General features: G+C 45.6%; 1 long non-coding RNA gene across 1 annotated transcript in view; it reads left to right on the top strand.

Annotated features, from left to right (window-relative positions):
* The first annotated feature begins 4,595 nt into the window (after positions 1-4,595).
* The window catches only part of LOC120887236 (uncharacterized), a 40,162-nt gene continuing 20,407 nt past the window's right edge, over positions 4,596-24,350 (top strand). Inside the window, exons 1-2 of the long non-coding RNA XR_013426711.1 lie at positions 4,596-4,876; positions 23,124-23,225. This is a non-coding gene — a long non-coding RNA (uncharacterized LOC120887236). The remainder of the gene's footprint in view (positions 4,877-23,123; positions 23,226-24,350) is intronic.

Here is a 24,350-nt window from a genome sequence, read left to right as displayed (position 1 = left end):
ATACAATATTAACCATGAGCACGACATTATATAGTGAGCCTCCAGAATTTAACCATCTTGTATTTTTTTGTGTTATGAAAAAAAACTGCTTCTCCCATTTAGTGTAGTAGCAGGAAGTTTCCTTAAAAAACAATTAAGTAAAATGTGAGTCGATTTAAAGATAAAAAGATGGAGTGACTATCAGAATCCTGTAGCAAAAATTATGAAGACAATATGTGGTAGAGCAAGTCATGATTCAAAAGCAGTGAAGTTCCGCCGCCCAGGCTCTGGCAGAGGAAGGTGGGGGAACCGAGGCACAAGGCCTGGGGTGGCTTCCTTCTGAGAGGCCAAGGCAGGAGGCCTCATTTCTCTGACCCTCAAAGCTTGTTGTGAGAACTAAATTCTGCTTTGCAAAACCACATGGCAGGAGGGCCAGTTGAAACAGGTGTTCAATCCATGTCATTGAAATTTGAATTGATACTAGCCATTGGGTTTGGGATAAGTGCTTATTGACAATATGAAGTGAAGAAACATGAACACTCATCCTGGCCCCTTGTTTCCCAGGGTGTCCATCAGGAGGACCACCTTCTAGCTGAGAACTTCAGCCCCTGGGCCACACATGGATGTCCTGGTTTGGGGAATTCTCTTCTGGGACTCAGGAGGGCGAAATGAAAAACAGATGAGAAATGTAAATCTTTGTTGTTAGGGTATGCATATAAGCATACAAAACGGATTCATGTTCCTCCCTTGTGTGGAGAAGCAAAGTGAGAAGAGATAATGATTTAATCAAAGAAAACTAGCAGAAGGTAACACTGTGCAGACGCAAACAGAATGAGGGATAGGTCTGTCTTCTTTGTTCTTTCTTCACCCCCCTAAAGCAAATAAAACACACATGTGGGAAATCTAAGCTAGTCTGCATTCAAATTAAGGATGAAAACCTAATGCGTTTTGGGTCTGGGATTGAAAAATGTAACATGTTCTAAGACAAGATGCCTGTCATTCATTTCATCCCTCATTTCCCCCAAGAGAAGCCAAGCATTGGGTATTGCCTGATGTTCCCTGTTGCAAAGTGTCCCAGTGTCTCTGCCAGAGGCCCGGTGGTGGGGGGACCCTGGTTAAAATAACAGGTGGCTTGTGGGATTGGCCTTTAATTAAATATTCTAGGAGACAGGCATTATCTTACAATTTGACCAAAACTGGAACTCTGGTTTAATTGAATTCACATTATACCTTTCTTCTGTTGGGTTTCTGCTTTCTTCTCTTCTTACTTTTTCCTTTAAGCTTCCCTTTGAGAATGAAAGCCAGCAACTATATGTTTGCTTCTGGAGTGTTCTCCAAGTCTGGTTCCCAAGAGTCCTGGCCAGACCCTGGTCCTTCTCAGTCCCTCCCAGTACAGTAAGCTCCTTAGGGGCAAGGGTAGGCAGGACCAAGTCTGCCACTCAATGCACCAGGAGAGGACCCTGGATGCCACACAGGTCAAAACTGATCCCTTGTAGTTCACTGCGTTTTAATTCTATGATGGTACTTAAATAATCTTGGAGGAAGTGAAGGGAAAAGGAGACCTGTTCTCCTTCAGTTGGCTTGAGAGACACAGAGAGCCACCTACACCCCCCAGTGGGACTTAGTCCCCCAATATGACTTGCCTCTCATTAAATGAACAAATTGCACATCCCAGAGGAGCTATAGTGATTAAAAGGCATGGGATTTGGAGTCTGTCTGGATTTGATTTCCAGCTCATTCATTTACTGTTGGGAAAATCTCTCTCTCTCATGCCCCACTCACAGAATGTCCTCAGTAAATCTGAAGTCACCCTTCACTCACAAATAGCCATGGAGTTCGGGGCAACTTTGATCTTTGTTGTCAAAGGCTCTGGAAGAAGAAGGACTGACAGATTTCCAGATCCAGTGTCCCGAATTTCCAAACTTTCCAGAAATTGTGGCTAAGGGAGGAAGGGAGCGTCCATAAATGCAGAAGGAGAATCAGCATTACTACATGGATGATTCCAGAATACCCATCTTTATCCTGGGGAATGGAACTCTGCCTAAAGCTTCCGGGACCTTCAAACCTTCCTGCCTCAGGTGAGTGTCCTCAAGTCACAGATGAGGCAGCAGAGGCTTCACAGGTAAGGTATTTTCACTAGGTCATGTGGCTGGTGAGAATGGGGGTCTGACCTGCTGGTGGAGAGGACGAGGAGAGGAGCCCTGGATGCAGGAAGGGGCCCTCCCATTCCCTGGCAGAGCCTATTCTGAGAACTTGGGTCTGGAAGCTCCACAAATGAAGGGGAAAGGGAGGTTTTTCTAACAGGAGAGGAGACTGGGTGTGGGTGGCTTCCTGATGTTCTTTCTTTCTTGGAAAATGGGGACAAGACTCTTTTGATGCTGATTACCTTTGAAAGAAGTAGATTTCAGTTGGCATTTTGGGAATGACTAAAGAAACATCACCATGACCAGGGTTGTCATTTTGCCCAGCATGGATATGAGATGGTTTGCAGTCTCCTTCCTGGAAATGTAGACTCACCAGAGAGTCAGTGTGCACCAGGGGAGATCAGGGAGGGACTGGAGACTTCTGGTTCCATGTGAAGTCTAACCAAGGCTAAAAATGGTTCTGGTAGAGAATGGGCTTCTGGGAGTCAAGCTGGGGACTGGCACAGGGAGCAACAGCAGAGCTCTTCACTACGACCTGGTAGTGGGCACAGGAAGTAGGGGCAGAAGCAGGGTAGGTGGCTACTTCATAGACTGGTTCCATGGCACTTGGGCCCCTTTGCAGTTGCTAGAAAAGCACAGTATGAACATGCCCATCCCAAGATGAAATGCCAGTCAGGCAGCCCCACATTCAAAGCTCAGCTCCATCACGGAACAGCCAGGACAGCCAATTGACCTGCTTGTTTGGCTCATCTGTAAAATGGGGGTGGCAGTCACTGTCTTCCTTTCAGTATTACTACAAATATGAAAAGGGACAAAAATCTGTTTGTGCAGCCCAGTGCCCATCTCATGGTGAGTGCAGGATCCATGGAAGACCGGGAAAAAGAGTGTCGCTTGTCCATAGTACAGTCCCATGTCATGTCACAAAGGGGATGTCTGGGAAATATGTTGTTAGTTGATTTCATCATGCAAACATTCTAAAATGTACTTACACAAACCTGGGTGGTGGATGGGTGTGTCCATCACTGTTCATGGCCTCTTGATGCAAGGAAGAGACCAGGTACAATTGAGCTGGATGAGGCTGCTGCTGATGTACCACAGGTACAGTAAACTTTTTTTTTTCCTAAATAGAATGGGTACACTCTAAAATAACAATAAAATATGTAGAAAAGTCACATGGTCATTTGTTACCCTCATCAAGTATGTTCACATATGCTCTACTTTTATTTATCTTATTTTAATTTTATTTTTTAAGAGGAGAGAGAATTTTTTTAATATTTATTTTTCAGTTTTCAGTGGACACAACATCTTTATTTTATTTTTATGTGGCACTGAGGATCGAACCCAGCACCCCACGCATGCCAGTCGAGCGCGCTACCGCTTAAGCCACATCCCCAGCCCCTATGCTCTACTTTTAAATGACCAACAGGGATGTAGATCTTTTTACACCAGCACAGAAGGAACACCTTGTGCATTGTGACAGCTGTGTCGATAGGTGATAGGAACTTTACAGCTCTATTGTCACGTCCTGGGACCACCATCCTAAATGTGACCTGTTGTTGACAGAAACATTGTCGTATGGTGTGTGAGTGCATTTAATGTGTTTTAACACATCCCATCCCTCCTTTCATTTCATCTCATCCTATTAGTCAATAACCATCATTATACCCATTTTATAGGTAAGGAATATAGAGCTTAAATAACTTACCTCCAAGCTAATCTAAAGCCCAGTGCACATTTTACAACATCACCACGCGTTTTCCCCTTCAGGTAAATCCAGCCACCCCTGCAAGCCCCTCACCCCGAGAGCCTTAGCAGCTACCAGGCAGCTCTGTTATCTCTCAGATCTTTCATTTGCTGCCCTCCTGGGCTCTTGTCCACACAGGATCTTGAGCAAAGAAACAATTTGGTACAGAATGAGCCTTTTGTCCTTACTCCTGCTCCAACCCTTATTAACTCAATTAAAATGAGTTCCTTGCTCCAAGGTGTAAATGTGTTGTTCCCTGCGGCTCACAGTTGCCTACAGAAAGATGCATTGAGAGTAAAAATGGTCTGCTAAGTGGCAGCAGAGTGAAAGCCTATCTTCCATCTAGCCTTGTTTCTGCAGGGCAAATCTGGGGAATTGCTCTGTCCTCTGTAAATAGCATGTTGGCATCAAGATCAAGGAAACAGGAAGTCCAGTGATGAAGTTCACAGAGATGGGGGAGGGCTGCCTTCCCATTCAAACATCTTGGCTGAGTGTTCTGCAAGTCACAGAGCTTCATGATGCTGAATGGTGTAAATGGTCCAGACTGCTTCAGTTAATATCTCGGGATCAAAACTCCCAGATTCAAAATAGCATCTAACACGCTCCCCATTCCAGTGCGCCTTGCTGCTTGTCCATGTACGAGAACAAAGGTGACAATGGAGCTTCCCCATCTGCCCATGACCTTCTTCCGCCTGCCCCATTTAGTCTTGACTCTGCTTTGCCTTCACGCTCAAGGTCTGGCTGTGGCCAGAAGTCACTGAATTAATCATGCTAAACAAGAGCTTTGCTGATGTTTTAGAATGTTGAGGGTGACCTAATTCCCTTTATCTGTTTTTCACAACTTTAAATTTTTTTTTCTCTGTTGTTTATTTGAGAGCAAATCATTGGACTGAGATCAAGCAGTTCATGGTGCCAAGAAACTAGAGAGGCTGCAGAGGCTCGGAGCACCATGGATCAAAGTTTCCTGGCTGCCAGCACTACCTGGCTGAAGGAGCTGCCTTTGGAGCAGGTACATGTGATCCCTGGGGTCAATTGGGGTGATTCTGCTCATGCACCCAGGTCCCACAGGCCTCACAGCTCAAAGATGAATAAGAACTGCTCAGGGACCCTTCCGTGGCTTGGTCTGGTAGCTCTCCCAGTCATGGCTCTTGGTGGCTTCCTTAGCCATGGTTCTAGTGGGGGTGGGAGGAGGCTTATTTTCATCTCAGGTAAAGCAGGAAGGCTGAGGGTACAGGTGGCCCCACCTGGCATTCTATAGAACAAAGGATGAAGCTCCGACAGAATAAAGAATCTGTGCCCGTGGGTTTCTTTACTCTCCTGTGAGGTCTTTCTTCCTTGCCACAGCCTGGGCCCTCAAGACAGGAGCACCCTGGTGTGCTCTTCCTCTTCAGTTCTCTGGATGATGAATCAGAGGCCAGGGGTTAGGGGATGGGCAGCCTTTCTGTCTGCCTCTGATGTGGTCCAGGACAGGCGTCTGGTGTCCCCTCTAACCCAGACCCTCCAGGATTCCTGGGAGCTGGATGGGGTGAGATCACTACCCCAACACTGCATGAGGAAAATGAGATAAGCGCTATAAGGGATTTGCCCAAGATCATGGAGATAATAAGTAGAGAAGCCCAAACAGATTTTTCCGACTCAGTCTTAAAAAAAAAAAAGTTACATGTAAATCAAAAAGTTTTAGTGATATTCGTTCTTTCAATCTTACTGTAAGTGGCAGGACAATTTAAAAGAAGCCCATAGGGAGTCTTAAGTTCCTTCTATTTTATCTGCTTGATAGACCCAGATTTTCTTTTGTCCGTTCCTTAAAGTGGGACCCCCTGGGTGGAGCTAGCTCCTACTGATACAGGAATGCAAGCCCTTATCAAAGACCTATGGGATTCTCAGCTCATTTGATGATGCCTCTGTTACCAGCATCACCATTATCACCTCCCATCTGCAGACCCCTGGGGATAAATGGGCACAGAGAGTTCAACCTGTGCAAGGTCACCCTGAGGAGGGTATGGGGGTTCTGTTTCACCTTCTCTTCTGTCTCTTCTCTCTGTCTAAGCCTTTACTACTCCTGCTTCTGTGTCTGTGAGAGGAGAGTTAAGGTTTCAATTTTATAGATGCAAAGCACCAAGCCCATCACATCACCATCCTGGATTACCCTCCTGACAGCTGTAGCTGGGTTGGGAGGCTCACATTTCCAGACTAATTTTTAAGAAGCTGAATTCAGGTATTTAGGATAAGCCAAAAGAAGAAGAAATATTCAGAACTAAAACCCCTAGGCCTACTTCTTAAATTTTAATGTGCACACAAATCCCCTGGAGACAGCGTGGAGAGGCAGATTCAGGTTCTGTAGGTCTGACTGAGCCGAGATTCAGCTTTTCCAACAAGCTCCAGGATGATGTGTAAGTGTCTCGTCTGTGGCCCACACTTTGAGTTTCGAGGCCCTAGACCACAGGTTTCCAGGCTAGATTCCAGGGGTGTCTTGAAGATGCCTCAGAAGCAGGACTGACGGATGTGCAAAGGGGTTTCCTGTAAAATTTCCCCTGAAAAAAGGTGTTTTTTTTCCTGCCTTGAAAAAAAAAGTTTGAAAACCACATTCCTAAATAAAATGCCCCATACATTTGGAGATACTTACTTGCATGTGTAGCAAGAAATTTCTGTCCCCAAAGAGAAATGTTTTTATATACTTTGCTGACTCAGGGGAATCAACAGCCATATTTGGACAGCTGGCCTCACATTGACCTCCTTGCTACCTAATGGAAAGTGTTGAAGGTACTCTACTTAGAAATAATTATATTTACATAGCCTCTGTGTGTTCGCTCTCTCTCTCATGCTTATAAGAGAAAAAGATACTTCTGGAATTCATCAGCTCCAACTGTTTACTTCCATTTGAGGACAGAACTGTGTTTTCCCCCTATGTTTGAATTTCTTATGGGAGGGATGGGAAAGGAAAATTTCCAAGATCTTAATTGTAAAATTGTTACCTTCCCAGAAAAAAAAAAAAACAAAAACAGTATGTTTGTCCCAAATGTTGAGTGAGCACTCACCACCAGACCAGAGGGGGCAAGATATTGGGGCATTGGGCTGGAAGGACCTGAATATAAATCCAGTGTTCTGGAAGAAAAGAATGTTGTGATCAGACATGTTAGGGAAATGCTATGTTAAACGAATTTCTCTCCTGAGGGATTTCTTACAGTCTATTCTAAGATACTGTGGTTGTAACTCCTCAAAAGGCAAGTGTAGTCAGTAGTTCTTTCCAGTTTTCCCTGATGTCACACAGAGCCTACTTGTCATGGGACATTTCAAGGAAGGGACACTAGAAATTTCCATGGACTCTAGCTTCTGGGAGCAGCTAACCGATCAAACCCTATTCAAGCACTTTATTCAGTCTCTAACCAGAGAAAGTACCGTCCTTTATGGACTGGTTCCCCAAAATGACCAGTTACGAAGAGCTTACAGCTCTGGAATTACCATTCCAGAAAGTTCCTGGTTAAGACCTTGGGCCAGCCCTGTGAGTTTGGTGCAGAGGCTGAGCTAGAGGGTTACCCCAATGGCCAGGTGTGAGGAATCTTCCCCACAGTCCTGCACGTGCAGGGTGGGGACTGGGCTTCATTCCCTTGTGTATTCAGGGTGGCTCTCAGGAGACATCTGTACATGTGGGTTCACCTGAATGTAGGGGGATGGCCAGGAGGATACCCCTAGCAGAGCTCCCAGAAGACTGAGGAGAGGCAGAGTGAGCCCTCTGTTTAGCAGGAGAAAGTAAGCAAGCAGAGGAAGGTTGACTGGGAAAGGCGGTTCATGGATGTTTCATTCGGACGAGGCGAGGCCCCGTTTTGCACCACTGGTCCTCCGTATGCAGCTGTTCTATTTGAGGTGTGCTGGGGGAGTTGGCACTCAGATACACATTTTAATTTTAATCATTTTGTATTTGCTTGACCATTTATGAATGAGGACTTCAAGTCCCTCCTCTCCCAGATATTCTTTCTCTGATGGAGGCTCAATCTGGGAGACCCAGAGGCTGCACCTCACTCTCTGCAGGTGGGGACAGAAGTAGCAATGATGAGAACAGGTAAAGGAAAACCACAGTAAACATGGGGAAATTTGGAGTGCTTGGAAAGTTTGCCTTTCAGAGCTGGCCTTGGGCTAGGGAGGTGCAGCTTACTCTGTCCCCTGCAAGGATATGTAAGAAAGTCTGGGGACAAAAAGAAAATAACAGAAGGTATGTAGTTTCCTGCTCACCAAAGCCTTCAGATCTGACTTCTGTCCCCTTGGATTTCAAGAACTGCATTTAATTCACTGATGAGATTATCTTAATTCGCATTACTCACAAGCACAATTTTGGAAGAAGCTGTATTTAAACTAAAATGCAGGAGAGAACTCCTTTGGTTAACTCAAAATAGGTCTCTGTTTGACCCTTTAATGCTGCAGATTAACATGATACAAGACTGCATACGCAAGTGGCTGGGCTTAAATAATGTAAAGCTTTCTATTTTCTGACTATGGCTCCAACCTGGTTTAGGAAGGAGAGCTCTGCCCATTTATCACTCTCCTGCGGGGAATAATAACAGTCCCTGGGACTCATTAGATGTCAAGCATTATTCTAAGAACTCACATTTATTAACTCATTGAATCCTGTAAGGTAGGGAATGTTATTATACCCATTTTGCAGGTGCGGAGAGGTTAAATTTCACTCAAAGTCACAGAGCTGTTAAATTGCAGAGCTGGGATTCAAACTCTTAACCATTACGTTGCCTCCCCAAAGGATCAAGTTCAGGAGCTATATCCTTTCTGGTCATGTGTTCAAATTTTCAAAAAAAAAATGAAAAAGAAAAAGAAAAAAGAAAAACACAAAATGTATGGATTTCTATAGTCAGGAATTTTTAGTATTAATTCAGATAATCGAAAGTATCCCCTAGAATAGAGGTAGGTGGGAAGATGGGAGGCCCTTCTTGAATCTTTGTCCTAAGATCAGATGCAGGAAAGAGAAAGCTAGCTCAGAGCCCTGCAGGGGAGCACCCAGGGAACCCCAAGTGGGGGTTTGGTGGGACACTTCTGTGACCTGCTATTTATCCTGTCAGTGCATAAGAAGGACACATTGTATCTTTAAGTATAAATGCCCGTATGTACTGACTGCTCCCTGGAACCTGGAATCCAGGCAGGCCTTGGGGTCCATGCTGGAAGCTGTGGTGCCTGGGTGACAGCATTGAGTGTTTCTATGGGTCAGAGTGCAGTCTACTGCCACTCATCCCAGGGTCCATGTGGCATTCTTTCTGCAAGCCATCACTGCTGCTCCTGGCCCACAACATGCCCTGAGCTGTGGTGAGGGGGCTGGGGCCTGATTGGGGTCATGGGAGCTGGTGAGGAGCCAAGCGGAAACCAGCTCCTGCAGCCTGAGAGAGAGGCTTCAGTGGCCTGCCCTGCGCTCAGCCTGGCCTCTTCCAGCCTCTTTCTCTTTCATGGATCTGCTGACCTGATGGTGAGTCCAAGTCTCTCTGCCCAGTAGCACCTCTCCTCAAAATTCCCAGATCCATGTCTACAACCTTCACATGCCCGAACCCTGATGGCCCTATGCCAGGCCTGCCCATCTCGCCCATTCCCCATCTCAGCTGATGCTAATACCTTTCAATTGAGTCTTTTTTGTTTTCTTCCACACCTCATATCTAGTCTAGAAGCAAATTCTGGAAGTTTTCCACTGAAAACCTGCTCTTTGCTCCATGGCTAATACCTAGGCCATGACCAAGGCTTTCAGCCTGGACAGTCACTGGGGCCTCCTTAATGTGGCGCTACTATGCTCGCTTCCCCACTGCTGGGCCCCAAAGGAGCCCTTTACCATGACAGCCAATCATGGCCCTCCTCTACACTGACTCCAAGGGCTGGCCAAGAACAAAAGACCCCTAACTGACCCAGCTACTCCACAACTTCAGCTGTTGCTCCCCTCTCACTCCCATGAGCCTCACTAGGCCTAGAATGCTCCCACCTCCAGGTCTCTGCATCTCTTCTGGGAATGTGGACTCCTTTGGTTGTCTGAATTGCTTGCTTTCTCACCTCCAAATTCCTGTTTAAATTGGGGATATTCAATTAAACAATTGCATGATTGCATCCTCACCCCATGATATTTCCTATCCTTCTTAATTTATGTTTTCCCCAACAATTTTTTTTTTTTTTTTTTTTTTGGTGCTGAAGATTGTCCCCAGGGCCTTATGCATGCAAGGCAAGCACTCTACCAATTGAGCTATATCCCTAGCCCTTTCCCCCAATTCTTAAGTGAAAGATATTCCTCCACCTGCCCTGTTCTCTCCACCCAAAGTCTGAAGTATTTCAGACTTCCCCATATGCATAGCTACCTGAAGTCGCCACTTTGTAGATCTTAGCATGAAGAGCTGTCAGCTGGGAAAGTGGGAGGAACTTTCATCTCTTCTCATTGGAATCTTAGGAAACCCTGAAGAGCCAGGAGCCACCCCAGTAAGGGGACTCTTTCCCCATAGCAGTCAAAGAAGAGGGGCAGTTGGGAATTGGCCAGTCACAGACTAGCAGATAAAAAGTTGAGAAACCAAGGCAACACGGACAGCTTTGCCTCCCCCAGAGCACAGAGCAGGCAGATATCCTGGTGTCGTGGGACCTTGCCACAGGACTGTGAGCTCCTTGATGGCAGGACCTGGGCCTGTCCTGACTACTTGTCTTCTCTGCCAATGTCCAGCTCAGAACCTGGCACACAGTGGGTACACATTAGACACTTGCTAGCCTAAGCAGTAGCCTCTGGGCACATTTCTAATATTTGAACATAAATCTGTGGGGATGCCCAAGAGAGTGGAAGCTGTGGGCTCCCCAGATTTTGCCTGGTAGTTGGTTACTTGGGATCTGCCGGTTCCACACCCCCCAGGCTATTCCGCAGGCCTGCTCCACCCACCCTGAGTAACCCACAGGGCACACCCTGGAAACCAAAAAAAACAGGGAGCCCCGCCTGTCCCCAAAGAAAGAACTAAATTGCAGCAAGCAATTTGGAAAGGAGAAAGGAGCTTGGAAACTCAGAGCAAGCAAGAATCCTCTCTGAGTGGCCCCCCTTCTGCTGTCTCAGGGAACATGATGAAAAGGCTGGATTTGCCTCATTTCTCAACACTCATCCCTCAGAGGGGATCCCCGTCTTCTCTCCCGCCCAAGGAAACCCCCTGCCCTTCATGCCTTGCTTGCATTTCTCCCTGTTTCTGCTGGCTCACAGCTGTCAGAGGGTAGGAATCCAATTCTGAGGCTCAAAGCCAGCACCACTTTCTGAAGCACTTGACTTGGCACCTTTGCTGGGAACCCAAATTGTATCCTTTGGGGTTTGTGTGAGGGGGCACATGCAGCTCTGCCCAGCCCCTGAAGTCCCTTCTGGCCTGTTCTTCCAGTTTCCTTTCCTCCTGCTCCCAGACTCTTCCTCCAAAGGGAGAACAATGCACGGGGAGAACTGTCCCCAGCTTGGAATCCCAGAGACTCCCCCAGTGGAGTTGAAGGGGGCTCCATTTTGCAGAACAGCTAGTTAGCTTAGGGATCATTGGAAAACACAGCTACATGGTGAGTAAGGAGGTTGGAAAGAATGTCGGTCTTCACTGGGATTTAAGATGACAGATTTCTGGCTCTGTGAACTTGGATGAGATTAACTCTTCATTCTTAAGGGGAAAAAAAAAAAAACCCAAGTCTCTGAAATAGTAGTTTAGTGGAAAAATGTAGGAAGTGTCGCAGGCAGACCGGTTTTCTCAGTCCCTCTTTCCGGGGCTGCATATTTTCTGTATCTGATAATATGTTTGTTACACCTTGTCTCTGCCAGGGACATACAGTAAATTGTCAGCTCCAACCATGTAATCTCTTAACCATGAGGCTCCAACATCTGTTGGCCAGTTGTTGCATGGTTGGATCATTAACCAGTCTTCTAATTTTACTCTTTGAATTTAACATAAAAAGTTTTAATGAGTATATGTAATTCATACTTTCCAACTTCAGAGAGTCCTGAAAGGGAAACCTATGCTTTTATAACCCAAGTCTCACCAGTAAACAGTTTTATTTTTAAATCCCATTTCCTCCCCCACTCCTCTATGCAAATGCATTCTAAAACAGACCAATTGGACACTATCTCCCTTTCCAGAAAATGCATTGAAATGTTAGGCTTGGTTTCGGAGAAGAGCCCCCTTTTAAGCTTTGTGCTCATCTGATATGTCACATGTGCTCATTCTTCATTTTGAGATTAGACTGGTGTCATGAGCTCCTGTCCACCCATTTATAAAAACAAATTGGAAAATGACATGAGAAAGACAACCCCTGAGTCATGCTGGGAGAATTCGGTTTTAAAACTTGCTTTTGCTCTCATGCCTGTTTTTACTGAAATGAGATGGATTTAGAAATGGCTTGTTCCTGCCAACTTAGTTCACTTTTCCCATTTCCCCCTGCCTTGGGTATGCCCTCAATCTCCAGCCTAGGAAGGGACTGTGTTTGATTAAATGCAATTTAGGATTGACCTTTATATTCAGAGACATGCCTTTATAAATATATTTTGAGTGTTTTTTTTTTTTGAACAAACTCCAACAGGCTGGAAAAGAAATGCTCAATTCAATAGCATATGTGACTAATAAAGCATCCCTTCGTGATCCCTTGCTGTAGCTGTGTTTATCATTAACCAACTCCTGGTGAATTTCAAAAGAACTCCTCATATTGGTCTTCGCTTCCTCTTTGATGAGATCTTCTATGCTGAAAGTTTGATGAAACTTTTTAAAGCAACAGGCAAAAAACTAGTTTTGTTAGTGTGGCTCTTGACACCTGCCAGAATTCTGTCCAAGTTCTACAGATACTCATCCCTTCCTGCCTGGTGCATTTTCCCCTGGACAGTAATACTGTGACGAATGACCAGAATTAACCAGAAAATTCCTTTTGCTTGTGACAAGAGATTAAGGGGATGGCTTCCCTCTGATTCTCTCAAGTTCAAGCAAGTTCAGAAGCAGGATCATAACACAGCATTTTGTTAAGAACCGCATCTCAGCTGTGTGGCCAGAGATACTGGTGAGGTGGAAGAACTTGACCCCCACCGAGATAAGTTTCCTCTATTGTCTTAGTCAGTTTTCCTTTGCTGGAACAGAGTACTCGAGATCATAACTTACAAAGAAGAAAGGTACTCACAGTTTTGGAGGTTTCAGATGATAGTTGGGTGAACCCATTCCTTTTGGACCTATGGCAAGGAAGTCTATTATAGTGAGAATTGTGGAGCAAAAGCCATTCACTTCATGACCAGAATGAAAGGGAGAAAGAGGAAGAAGAGACCAGAGTCCCATAATCCCCTTGGGGTGCATACCACCAAAGATCTAAGACCTCCCACTGGGCTCCACCTCCTGAAGTTTCCTTCACCTCCCAATAGTACTCTGCACTGAAGACCAAGACTTTTTGTTTGTTTTTCAGTGCTGGGGATTGAACCCAGGGCCTAGCTCATGCTAGGCAAGAGCTCTACCACTGAGCTATACCTCCAGCCAGGACCAGATCTTAAATGGAGGACATTTAAGATCTAAACTATAGAGCTGGGTGTAGCTCAGGGGTAGAGAGCTTGCCTAACATGTGCAAGGCCCTGGGTTCAATTTCCAGCACTGCAAAAATAAAAATAAGAAAACCCCAGTGTAGCATCCATTCATTGGCAGTTGGTAGGAAGTGCTGTTTCCTGCCCAGTGCTTTCTAGTCTCCAGGGACTGGCACTTAAAATCTAGCATGGGAAGAAAAAAGACAAGCCAATCAATTACATGACTATCTCTGTGAAATGTTTTTCTACCAAAAAAAAAAAAAAAAACAAAGAAGGTTTTCTAGATTTTTGGATGGGGAGTACCTAGGAATTTACTATTATTATAAAATTCTTGTGCAAAATTTAAAATCTATCAAACATGACTTTAGAGCTAAGGACTGGTGATGGGGTGGTGGTTCCCACAGTGGGGTAAGATGACAGAAATGGGGAGGAAGTTAGAGATGATCTTGTCCAAAGACTTCCTTTGAGGATGAAGAACCTGAGGCCTTCAGTAAGGGCATGTGGGAAAATTATCACCCCAACAATAGCTGGTATTTACAATTCCCTAAAAAGATGGAAAGAAAACACAGGGGTGACAACACAAGAAAGAAGTGGGGGGGGAGTGAGGATTCAGGGAAGAGGTGAAGAAAGAGGAAAAGGGAACAAGCTCGGGAGGGGCCTCCACTGTGGAATCCGGTGTCCTCCTGGTTGACTGGGAAGGAAGCAAGAGGCTGCTCCTGAGGCAGGATAAAAGAAATGGGAACAGGTAGGAAGGAGACATACAGGAAGGATGGGAAAGGAGACTTTAGGTCAGAAATTCTGCATATTTTTCCAGGTTTGTCACTCCATGAACCCGTCTCCATTCCAAACCTGGGAAATTCTTGGAAATCTATTATCTATATAGATCTATCTGATATATCATATCAGCCTGAGGATCCTGAGAAGGACCAAGATCACCAGAACCCGACTTGAGATTACTGGACTGATATCATTCCTACTTATCTTCCCATACCCTCCCCTCACCAAGTTGCCTTTAAAAAGAAGGGCTGGGAATCCCCCAAATGCATTTCTCACTCTCAAAAGGACCTGCATTCTCTTTTGAGTTTATATTTACTTTTCTAAATAAACCTCTGTCTATGCCTCTGACTGATGCAAGTTGAAATTCTTTTCCATCTCATAAGCCAAGAACCCCACCTGGTCCTGAGCTGGGTTCCTCCTTCTCTCTGTTCTTTAGGGACATCTCTTCTCCAGTGACATTCCTGCCCTCGTCTGTCAGTGCGGCAATGTGGTGGGATTCCAGGTACTTGGGTCCTTCTGGTTCTTTCCCTTCATAAGTTCACCCCTTGTTCCTGCCCCATGACAAGTCAAGTGTCCTCTGGAAGAGTTCTCCCTCCAGAGGAGCAGGAATAGTTCAGGGGTGCTGTGGTGCATTTCAGTGGAACATAAGGGAACTTAATGGCCGTGCCAGGGAGGCAGCCCATACGCTGTCTACACTATCCACCTTGAAACCCACCTACTGAAGTTTATAAAGCCACATCTGTGGAACCATTCATGGATCTTGGTGTTTGGTTTTGATGATACTGAAGATGGAACCTGGGGCCCTGTGCACACTAGACACGATCTCTACCACTGAGCGACAGCCTCGGTCCCCCAACACCATCTTAACTGTATACATGTTTGATGACACTACTGTGGTCAACTGATGAGGCTTCCTCTGGCAATCATCTCCCAGGGAGGAGCAGGGATGGGCTGAGGCTGTGCAGATGCCACTCATTTGCTCTGTTCAGCTCCCAGTAGTTGATTCCATTCCTGTCCAATTTGGAAAACAGGGTTTCCCCAGGAGCAAGGTGGGGAAAGGTGATGGGGAGGAGAAGGGAGGAGCTTTATCGATCACGCTTCTTCATCCCCACCAAGTCAGAGAACAGCATCTCTTTCACTCTGAACACCCACACCCACTTTTTTCATTTCTCCAAGGTTATCATTGACTGGGGGTGAGACTGGGTATAGGAAGGGGGAAAAAGCAAAGCAAAAAGATGATCTCTCCACCTGGATGACCCACAGGCCTCTTCCCCTCTTTAAGTCAAAGCCAATCTTGACCCCTCTCTTTGCAGTCCACAGTCTCTGGGATGGCTTATCTCTCTAATAAGGTCACCATCCACAGAGCTGCCCTACAGCTGGAAGAAAGGCAGTTGTCTTGCATGTTTCCATTTCTTTCATTCTCCAAATCTAGTCTGTCATCAAGCTCTACTGAATCCACCTGATGCCCTTGCCAACTGGGCAGTCCAGTAAGGTAGCCTCTAGCCACTTGTGGCCCACACCTAGGGGTAATATAGGGTTTACTGGTTAAGGAAGTAAACATTTCTAATTCAGTCTCACTCTCTCAGTTCAAGCCTCTGTCATTTCTGGCCTGGACTAATGTAGTGGCTTCCTAAAAGCTTTTTCTCACCTTTGACTACCCATCCTTAACACCGGCAAGGGTCTAAAAAAATAAAACCCCAAAAGGAAAAAAAAACAACCTCCACCACCAAATGTATTCTGATCTGTTACTTTTTAAAAATCTCCAATGTTTCCATGACCCCAGGGATTTAGAGGGACCCAGTGTAATTGATCTCCCCAGCACATACACCCCACCACGCTGCTGCTCTTATAATTACTAGCTCCATGTGTCCATGTCAATGTCACCTCTGCTGGGACACCCCAAATCTTTCAGGCAGAGTTGATCCCCCCCTTTTATTCTCCCATAGTATGGCATTCAAGGGCTAGAGAATCGTATCTGACTGTCCCTAACCTTCCAGGATGTGAACTCCTTGTCGGACACAAGGAAAGTTTTAAGAACTGACACTTATGGTTTGCACTTGAATGAGGGAGAGCATAGAAGAGCGGATGGAGGACAACAAGTCCCCTTGAACTTGAGATAGCATTTCTATAGGTCAGAAATATTTTCCCAAGGCAGTGATAATAAACTCTGGGTGCATCTCGGAGTTACCTGGAGAACTTAAAACATCACAGTACTGCAGGCCAATTCAAATGAGTCTCTGGGGGTGGCACCAGGAATGGGGAGATTGTGTGGGCAGTAACCAGAGCCTGCTTACTTGCCAACTCCCTACACTTAAGCGTTTGCTGCCACGGATCCTTAGTGAGCGTGCACAGTCCATTTACATCTTGATATATGAAGGGTGGTGTGGGACAAGTCCTGCAAGTGGAAGTCACAAAACCTGGCCTTTGGACCTGGTTGTGCAAAAAGAGACTGGAAAAAGTGTTCTCCTCTCATAGGAGATCTGACCTAGGTCCATGGTGGCAAGAGGAAGCTCAGAGAGTAGGGATGTTGGAAGGTATCTCTGATTTTGTTTGTCTTGTATGCAAGCCTTCCCTGATGGAGCCTATGTTCCTATTTGCTTAAATGGGGGTCTCTCTTCCCAGACTTAGAATAGGCATATGACCTAGATTTGAGCCATGACCTGGTCCCCAGGTCCTCCCAAGACACTGCTGGCCAACTGAGGAAGCCATTTTCTCTTCTGAGCAGTTGTGAGGTATCTGTCTGGGACAGGTCAGGACAACCAGCATCCATCTCATCTCTGTATGCAGTCTGTTTGGAAAAATCAACCCTACAAAGCCCAAACTTCATTCCTAAATTCTCTTTGAAACAAAAGATGAAGACTCGATAACAGCGTTTGGGCATCGGGAGGCTGCTGCCTAAATTTTTCCATTGGGTGAACTTGCCCAGGCTCACCTTATTCTTGGCTTGAGGAGCTTTGAGGTCCTGTCACTAGAAATTTGCTCTGACTAATACACTGTTCTTGGGAAATTTGTGGCAAAAACAAACAAACAAAAAAAAACCCCACCTTTATTTCTTGCCACATGTAAATGATCCAGTCCCTTCAAAGATTCGAAACAGACAGCTGGAAAGAGTTGAGATAAACAGCTGTAATCACGTCAGTCAGGGCCGAATGGAAGAGATTCTAGAGTTAGAATCAGGGACCAGATGGCTAAATTCAGAAAGAGGAAGGGCATCTAATGGAAGTGAGAAGGGAAGGAGTGGGCAGGAGAAGGGAACACTGAGGGGTGGGGGGGTTACAAAGAGGCAGTTCTCTGACTTGTTGAATGATGGCTTCTGGGATTGATGGCTTAGTTCTGGGCTGAGTCCAGTAGAGGAAGTTCCTCTTCAAAATATCTGTGGTGTCCCCTTTTCTCTCCCCTTCCATCTGTCCCATTAATCTGGTACTTCACATAAATCCAATCATCTGGGGAACAGGCACTTTTTGCTGTTAGTGCCAAGCTCAACATTGGGCCCCCACAGAGATGCAAAAGTTCCATTCTGCAAAGAGCTCATGGTCTTCTAGAAGGGATGGACATATAAATAGCAACTATGACAAATGACCCCAAATAAGCACAACTGAATGTTTAAATAAACACTATAGAGAAAACACAGAAACTTCCAAGTGTCGTCATCAAAAAGGCAAATTGGTGTAGAAAATTACTCAGGAAAGCTCAGCAACACACAGAGGACTCAGGAAGTCTATTTTCCAAAATTGGAAGGAAAAGAACATTACCAAGCTCTAAGATCTGAAAGACAAGCCATTTCTAGGCTGGGGTGTGTTATCTTACGTATACCAACATAGGTCATAACTGAGAGCTCAGAGGTAGGCTTTCCACTTGCTTCCCTCCCCTCCTCTAGTCATAGCAGGGTACAAGAGCCTGGACTGAAGTCTCCTTCAGGATATCTGGGACAAAGAGGTGAAGGTCAGTCTAGAGTTGCATTTCTGAGATATGGACAACCTCAGGTAAGGTGACAGTGGAACTAGGTAGAGAGGGAGACCTTCCAGGGGCAAGAGCAGTGTGACAGAAGCCTCTCAGATCCTGGTTAGGTCTTCATCCCCATGATCCCCTTTCTGGGACTCTGCCAGTTAGGAGACCCCCATTCTGGAAACACCAGCAGGCCACAGGTATGTGGCATCCAGAAAGGGCATTTTGTTACAGAAGCCTGTTGTAGAAGGCATATCTGTATTACAGGCTCTTGGGTTTGAATCTAGTACTAAGTATTCAATAACATGTTTCATCATCTGTTAAGTGGGCTTAATAGAAATACCAGCTTTGTATTCCCTTCTGAGGGACGCAATGAGTGAAAGTAGGTGCTATTTGCAAAAGAGCACTGCCCAGAGCTCCACACACACTAAATGCTATCCAAGTTGGCTGTAATTACGTCCATGGCTCTGTTAGACTACGCAGAGTAACCACCATCTCCTTCTAATACGACGGGCACGATGAGGCTTTCCGTTGACAAGAGCAGCTACATGCCTGGCTGTGACAACCACTCTGAATGCTGGCCAAAGAGGGTGATTCCCTTAGTGTTTATGAAAAAGCACTGAAGTACCAATACCAAATGGTTAAACAAACCCAGATTGTTGTTGGGGATTTGATGGAGAAAGGATTAACTCACTTCCAAGTGCCTTGGCTGGGGACCAACATTATTTACTTAGCTGAGAACTGCCTTTCAACACCAGCCTGGTGAGAAAGACCAGGCTGAGCGCTGGGGAGGTGTGATGGAGGAGAGGGGGACAGTGGGGACACATTACAAAGACATTGGCTCTGTTCTCTGTGTTTCTTACTCCGCCAGCCTTCTAATTGAGGCAGGGAGAGGCTGTGGGCTCACTTTTGTATTTAAGAAAGGACTCCATAATCAGGCTTATTATCAGCCAGCAGGTAGCAGTAGCTTTCGCCTGCTTACTTTTCCCAAGTAGTTAATAGTGATTATTATGATTTAAATACTTCTCTAGGTCCCCAACAATTTAAGTGCAAATGTGTTAAGAAATGTTCTGGTGCCAAACCCCCGAGTTGCTAAAGAAGCTTAATGTACTGCTTTTCAAACACGAAGCCAAATGGTGCAGAACTGGATGATGCTAACTGCAAGATTTTGATGATGTGCCCACTTTGGTTGGATGGACTTGCTTGTGATGTGTGTCTCTGCTGCGGGCTGGTCCAGGGGTGCTTATCATGGGACAGCCTCATTCACAGCACATTAGGAACCCAGGCAGATGGCAGATGGCACAGGCCTGAAGAGTGTTCCCAAAGTGCAACCTCAATGGCATTGAAGGGGGGTGGGGCATGGTGTCATCTTGCATTAGGTTCAGTTTGTGCAACCACCAAACTATTAGGTGTAAGAGTTCAGGTTCTACTTCCTCTCCATTTTTAAGAAGAGAGTTCGAACCTTGTATTTTTAGGAGAAATATAGGAACCACCATAAAAAACTGAAATAAGCTTAGAATTATCACTGGTGTTCTTTGAGGACATCCTGTGGGCTTGAAAAGCATTAAGAGCTGGAAACCTCTGGGCATGGTGGCACATGCCTATAATCCCAGTGGCTCGGGAGGCTGAAGCAAGAGGATCACAAGTTCAAAGCCAGCTGCAGCAAAATCAAGGTGCTTAGCAACTCAGTGAGACCCTGTCTGTAAATAAAATACAAAATAGGACTAGGGATGTGGCTCAGTGGCCAAGTGACCCTGAATTCAATCCCTGGTTCCACATACCCTCCTCCCCCAAGAAAAAGAGCTGGAAACCCAAAGATGAAGTAGCCTAAGTTCTCTGTAAGAAACTGGTAGTCTGTGGCACCAATAAATAATCCCAGGTAGAATGAAGAGAATAGGTACAACATCTGCAGAGTGCCTGCCTAGGGGTTGAAATTCTCATCTCTCCTCCTAGCAGCCTTTGCATGGGAGTAGAATTGGCTCCCTCCTATGGCTAAAGGGGGAGGCAAAGGAGGCAAATCCCCTTCCATTTTACACTGTTGATGAGTGGCAGAGCTAGAATTCAAACCCAGATCTGTTTGCCTCTTGGAGCATTATTCTTCCATGGGTCCAATCAGGATAGAGTTCCCAGAGCAAGGGGAGGGACACTATCTGGGGAAGTTGGGGAAATTTGCAAAGAGAGGGTGATATTTAAACTGTGAAGTGAACCAAGACTTCCTGATTCCAGATTTCTCTCCTTCCATCACTAATCTCCTAGGGTCCTGGTGGCCCCAGGGGAAAAGCACAGGTGTGAAGAGGGCCCCTCCTCCTGCCACATTGCAGCAAATCTCAACAGCCTGGCCTTGGCTTTGGAGATTTGCTGCTGCACAGGTGAGATCAGGAGAGACTATAAATAATGCTTCCAGCTCAGAAGGAAAGGAAAGGCCCCGAAACCCAGAGGACCAAGCCCTGCAGGAGGAGGATAGTAGCTGGGTTGCAGGCTAGGCAACATGGAGACAGACCTTACGAGTAGCTAATAGTGATTTTCTGGGTACTGGGCATGCATCAGCTCAGACAGTTCTTTAAATGATCAACAAAAGAAGCAAAGGGTTTCTTTGAAGCTTTGACAAATGACCCTTGAGGGAGATGGATCTAACCATAAGAGACTCTACACATATCACTCTGATCTGTATCAGAGAACTGCTATCATCCTAGCAGACAACATCTCTAGTTTGGGTGCTAAAATGTGCCAGGTGCTTTTAATGGGCTCTGTTTTCCAGGCATGGACCATGGAGTAGCACTTAGCTAATTAGTTGCAAGGTCTCTCAGTTAGAAAATTTCAGTTTCTGCTGAGGAGGTATGCATACCTGAGGGGAAATGGCACACCCTGGAGATCACAGGGCAACTGCCAATCACATACTGCAATAGGGACAATATGGGCTGCTCCCTTGATCAATAAATGTGGAGCAGTGGTACCGACTAGGTGGCTCAGGGGAGAAACAGGCAAAAACAGCCCCAAGAAAATGGCACTGTCACTCATTGTCATGGGCTTTGGCTCCATCTCTCTCAAATGTCCACCAAAAATAAAAATAATAAACAAGAAAAAAATCTTAGTGGTACATACCTGTAATCCCAGTGGCTTGGGAGGCTGAGACAGGAGCTTTGATCATGAGTTCAAAGCCAGCCTCAGCAACTAAGTGAGTCCCTGTCTCAAAATAAAATATAAAACGGGCTGGGAATGTGGTTCAGTGGTTAATTACTCCTAGTTCAGTTCCCGGTACCAAAATAAATAAATAAACAAGCAAAAATCTACTAGTGCATGTTGCTGCTAAACAGGAGCCACCTTTATAACGTAATTAAGAAAATTCTGGAGCCTGTTTCATTTAAAGACTCTAGTGAAATCTGCGATACCAGCAAAACATCTGGTCTGATGTTCGATATGAAGGGGCCCAGAAAGAAGAGAGAAAAATCCACTCTGGAAAAGCATTTGAGATCTGTGCTTAAAATTTCATAAGGGAGAACTCCCCCTTCCCCAAAGGGTCTTCTTTGGTAATATCTATGAAATGACCTAGTGGTGTATTTCCACCAGGTTTCACCTTCAGTATTAAAAACACTACCATTCCTATCTGAAATGTCTTTTGTAATTGTGTAATTACACACCTCATTTATCCAATTGTTAAGCCAAGAGACTGATTAAATATTAACAACTGCTTGGTTCTCATGGTGTCATTAGCTGGAACACAACCCTGTAATCTCAGGTAACACACGATGGTAATTATCCTGTGTATTCACACTTAGCTGAAAGCCCGGAGCAGTCAATCCCGATAAGACTGCCCGGCAGAAAATGCATTGCCTTTAAATCCTGTTTTATCTCCTCCGTCTGGAGCAAGGTGCATTTCGGACCAGCTCAGGGTTTTTAAGAATAAACCTGTGGTTGCTGGGTAATGGGTGGGGGAGTGAGGCTGGGCTGGCATAAAAAACAACTCAATTCCCACACATGCAGCCCTCTCCAGTCATAAATCCCACGGGGCTTTGGAAGTTATAATGGGATTTTTTTCCTGAAGAACCAAGATGGAGAATCCAGTGTAGGTCAAGCATCCCTCATTTTAGAAAACAGTGCTGAGTCCAGCAGAGTTGCCTTTGTTATTTCTCCTGGGCTAGGCAGCGGCAAGGAGGGTGGTGTCCACAGGCCCAGCAGCCTCTGGTTCTGTTCATAGGGGCTGCTGCCTGATCTTGCCCCTCAGCACTAGTCTGATGAACTGGACTTTTCCTTTCAGGCCACCGTAGAGCTCTCCCATCCCTGGGACCCTCATCCCTTCCACCCAGGTTTCTCTTTCACCTCCTCTGATGCCTTCCTCCACCTGCTCTTGGTAGTCTGCATGCTTTAATCTGTTCCTGTTGGTGCATTCAGGCCTCAAGGCCTTGGCCCAGTTGTTCCTCTTCTTGGGGCACATTGCCTGTGGCTGGCAATGTTGAAGCTGGTTTAAAAAGAGCCTCAGGTCTTAGGGCAGCCTGAATTCTCTAGGCTGAGAGAGGCCTGAGCCACTCCATGTTTTGAGATGCTCTAATCTGGAAACACTGAGCCAGAGCATGACCAAAGTGCTTCCATGTACCTGGGGCAGCTCAGTGGGAGCTGGCTTCCTTCATTTCCCAGCCCCATCCCTGAACATGTGCCCTCTTGATTGAATGGGTAATGGATCATCTGTGTGTCTCCTGCCCCATCTTTTCGATGGTACTGCAATCTTTGTTCAAATATCTGATCATGAGGAGATGTGGCTGGGGCTGATGAACACTTAGAAAAGTTCCTACACCATAGCTCAGATATCGTGTGAGGACAGCTCAACTTGTCCAGACCCCAGAATGGCCAGCACCCGGAGGTGCTCTGAGCTCCACAGACAGCACTTTCCTTCTGGCTCAGGTGTGTTGCTGGTGCACATCTGGAAGACTGTTTTTTTTTTTTTTTAACATTTATTTATTTTTTTTAGTTTTCGGCGGACACAACATTTTTTGTTTTTTTTTTTATATGTGGTGCTGAGGATCCAACCCGGGCCGCACGCATGCCAGGCCAGCGCACTACCGCTTGAGCCACATCCCCAGCCCTGGAAGACCGTTACCACAAGAAACTTCATGACATCAAGGTAAGGCCCCTTTAATAAACACAAAGGATGTGCTGCAATGCTCTGCTTGGCTACTGATGAGACAGCATGAACGAGAAAGAATTAGCTAATCATCGCTCCAATCACATTAATAAAAAATTCCCCACTATTTGCTGAACTTTGGGAAATACCTAAGTTGATATGAGGAGGAAAAGGAGAGAAGAGAAGGAGTAGAGCATGCAGATTTGCGACTGGTAAACAAACCTCCTAGCAGGGTGGAGGGCTTGGATGTCAGAAAACCAGTGCGGGGAATGGAGGCTCCTGGAGACCTCATTACAATGGCTCTGACACCACAAACCTGTGTCTGATTGCTTTGTAAATGAAGGATGATAAAAGATGTTGGCCTCTGTATTACATGTCAAAAAGCTCCTATTTTAGGTTGGAAAGGAAAATGAAAAAAATAAAATCTCCTTAGTAAAAACCACATCTGTGCAGCAAATTTGGGGTTTGCATTTATTGCTCTGCAGGGAAGATCTGTTTAAATCCTCCAAAGCAAACAGACTGGCACCAAGCCTCCTGGGAAGAACAGGCAGTTTTCTTTTGACAACTCATTTGCTAGATCCTAATTATACTGTAGGTTTGGGTTGTTGTCATTGTTTGCTTATTTAATACCAAAGTCAGGGGAAAAGTCGGAAGAAGCAGAATTACACAACATTCAACTCTCCTGAGATCAAAAACTCAGGACATTCTAGTTGTTTGTGTGCGCCACCTGGGGAATCGTTAAAACTATCTTTAAAAATTAGGAGCCTCAATCAATGGCTCCTGCTTGCTAATTTCTGATTCGACAGCTTATTTAGAATTTGCTTTTACCTTTAATCACCTCAAAGGCAAATTTGGGTGGAAGATTTTTTCCCCTTCTGATTAAGAATCTAGAGATTTCATTTCTCCACTCCACAGCTTTTTAGCTTTCCATCTATGACCATCAGATTATCAAACTCATTCTAGGAGGCAGGGTTTACAGCCCAGATGTAGGCTGCCCTGGTGCTGAGTAAGCCTGGTACCCCAGAGCCACTCAACCCAGCCCCTTCCTTTGTGGATTTATCATGTTCCTTCCTGTACCTAGAGAATGTTTTCTGCAGCTGGCAGCAGGCATGCCGTGCCCAGAGG

This window comes from Ictidomys tridecemlineatus, chromosome 10, assembly GCF_052094955.1.
Source record: "Ictidomys tridecemlineatus isolate mIctTri1 chromosome 10, mIctTri1.hap1, whole genome shotgun sequence".
Lineage (NCBI taxonomy): Eukaryota > Metazoa > Chordata > Mammalia > Rodentia > Sciuridae > Ictidomys > Ictidomys tridecemlineatus.
The sequence above is the reverse complement of the archived record's forward strand: the minus strand, read 5'-3'. Positions and strand labels throughout refer to the sequence as shown.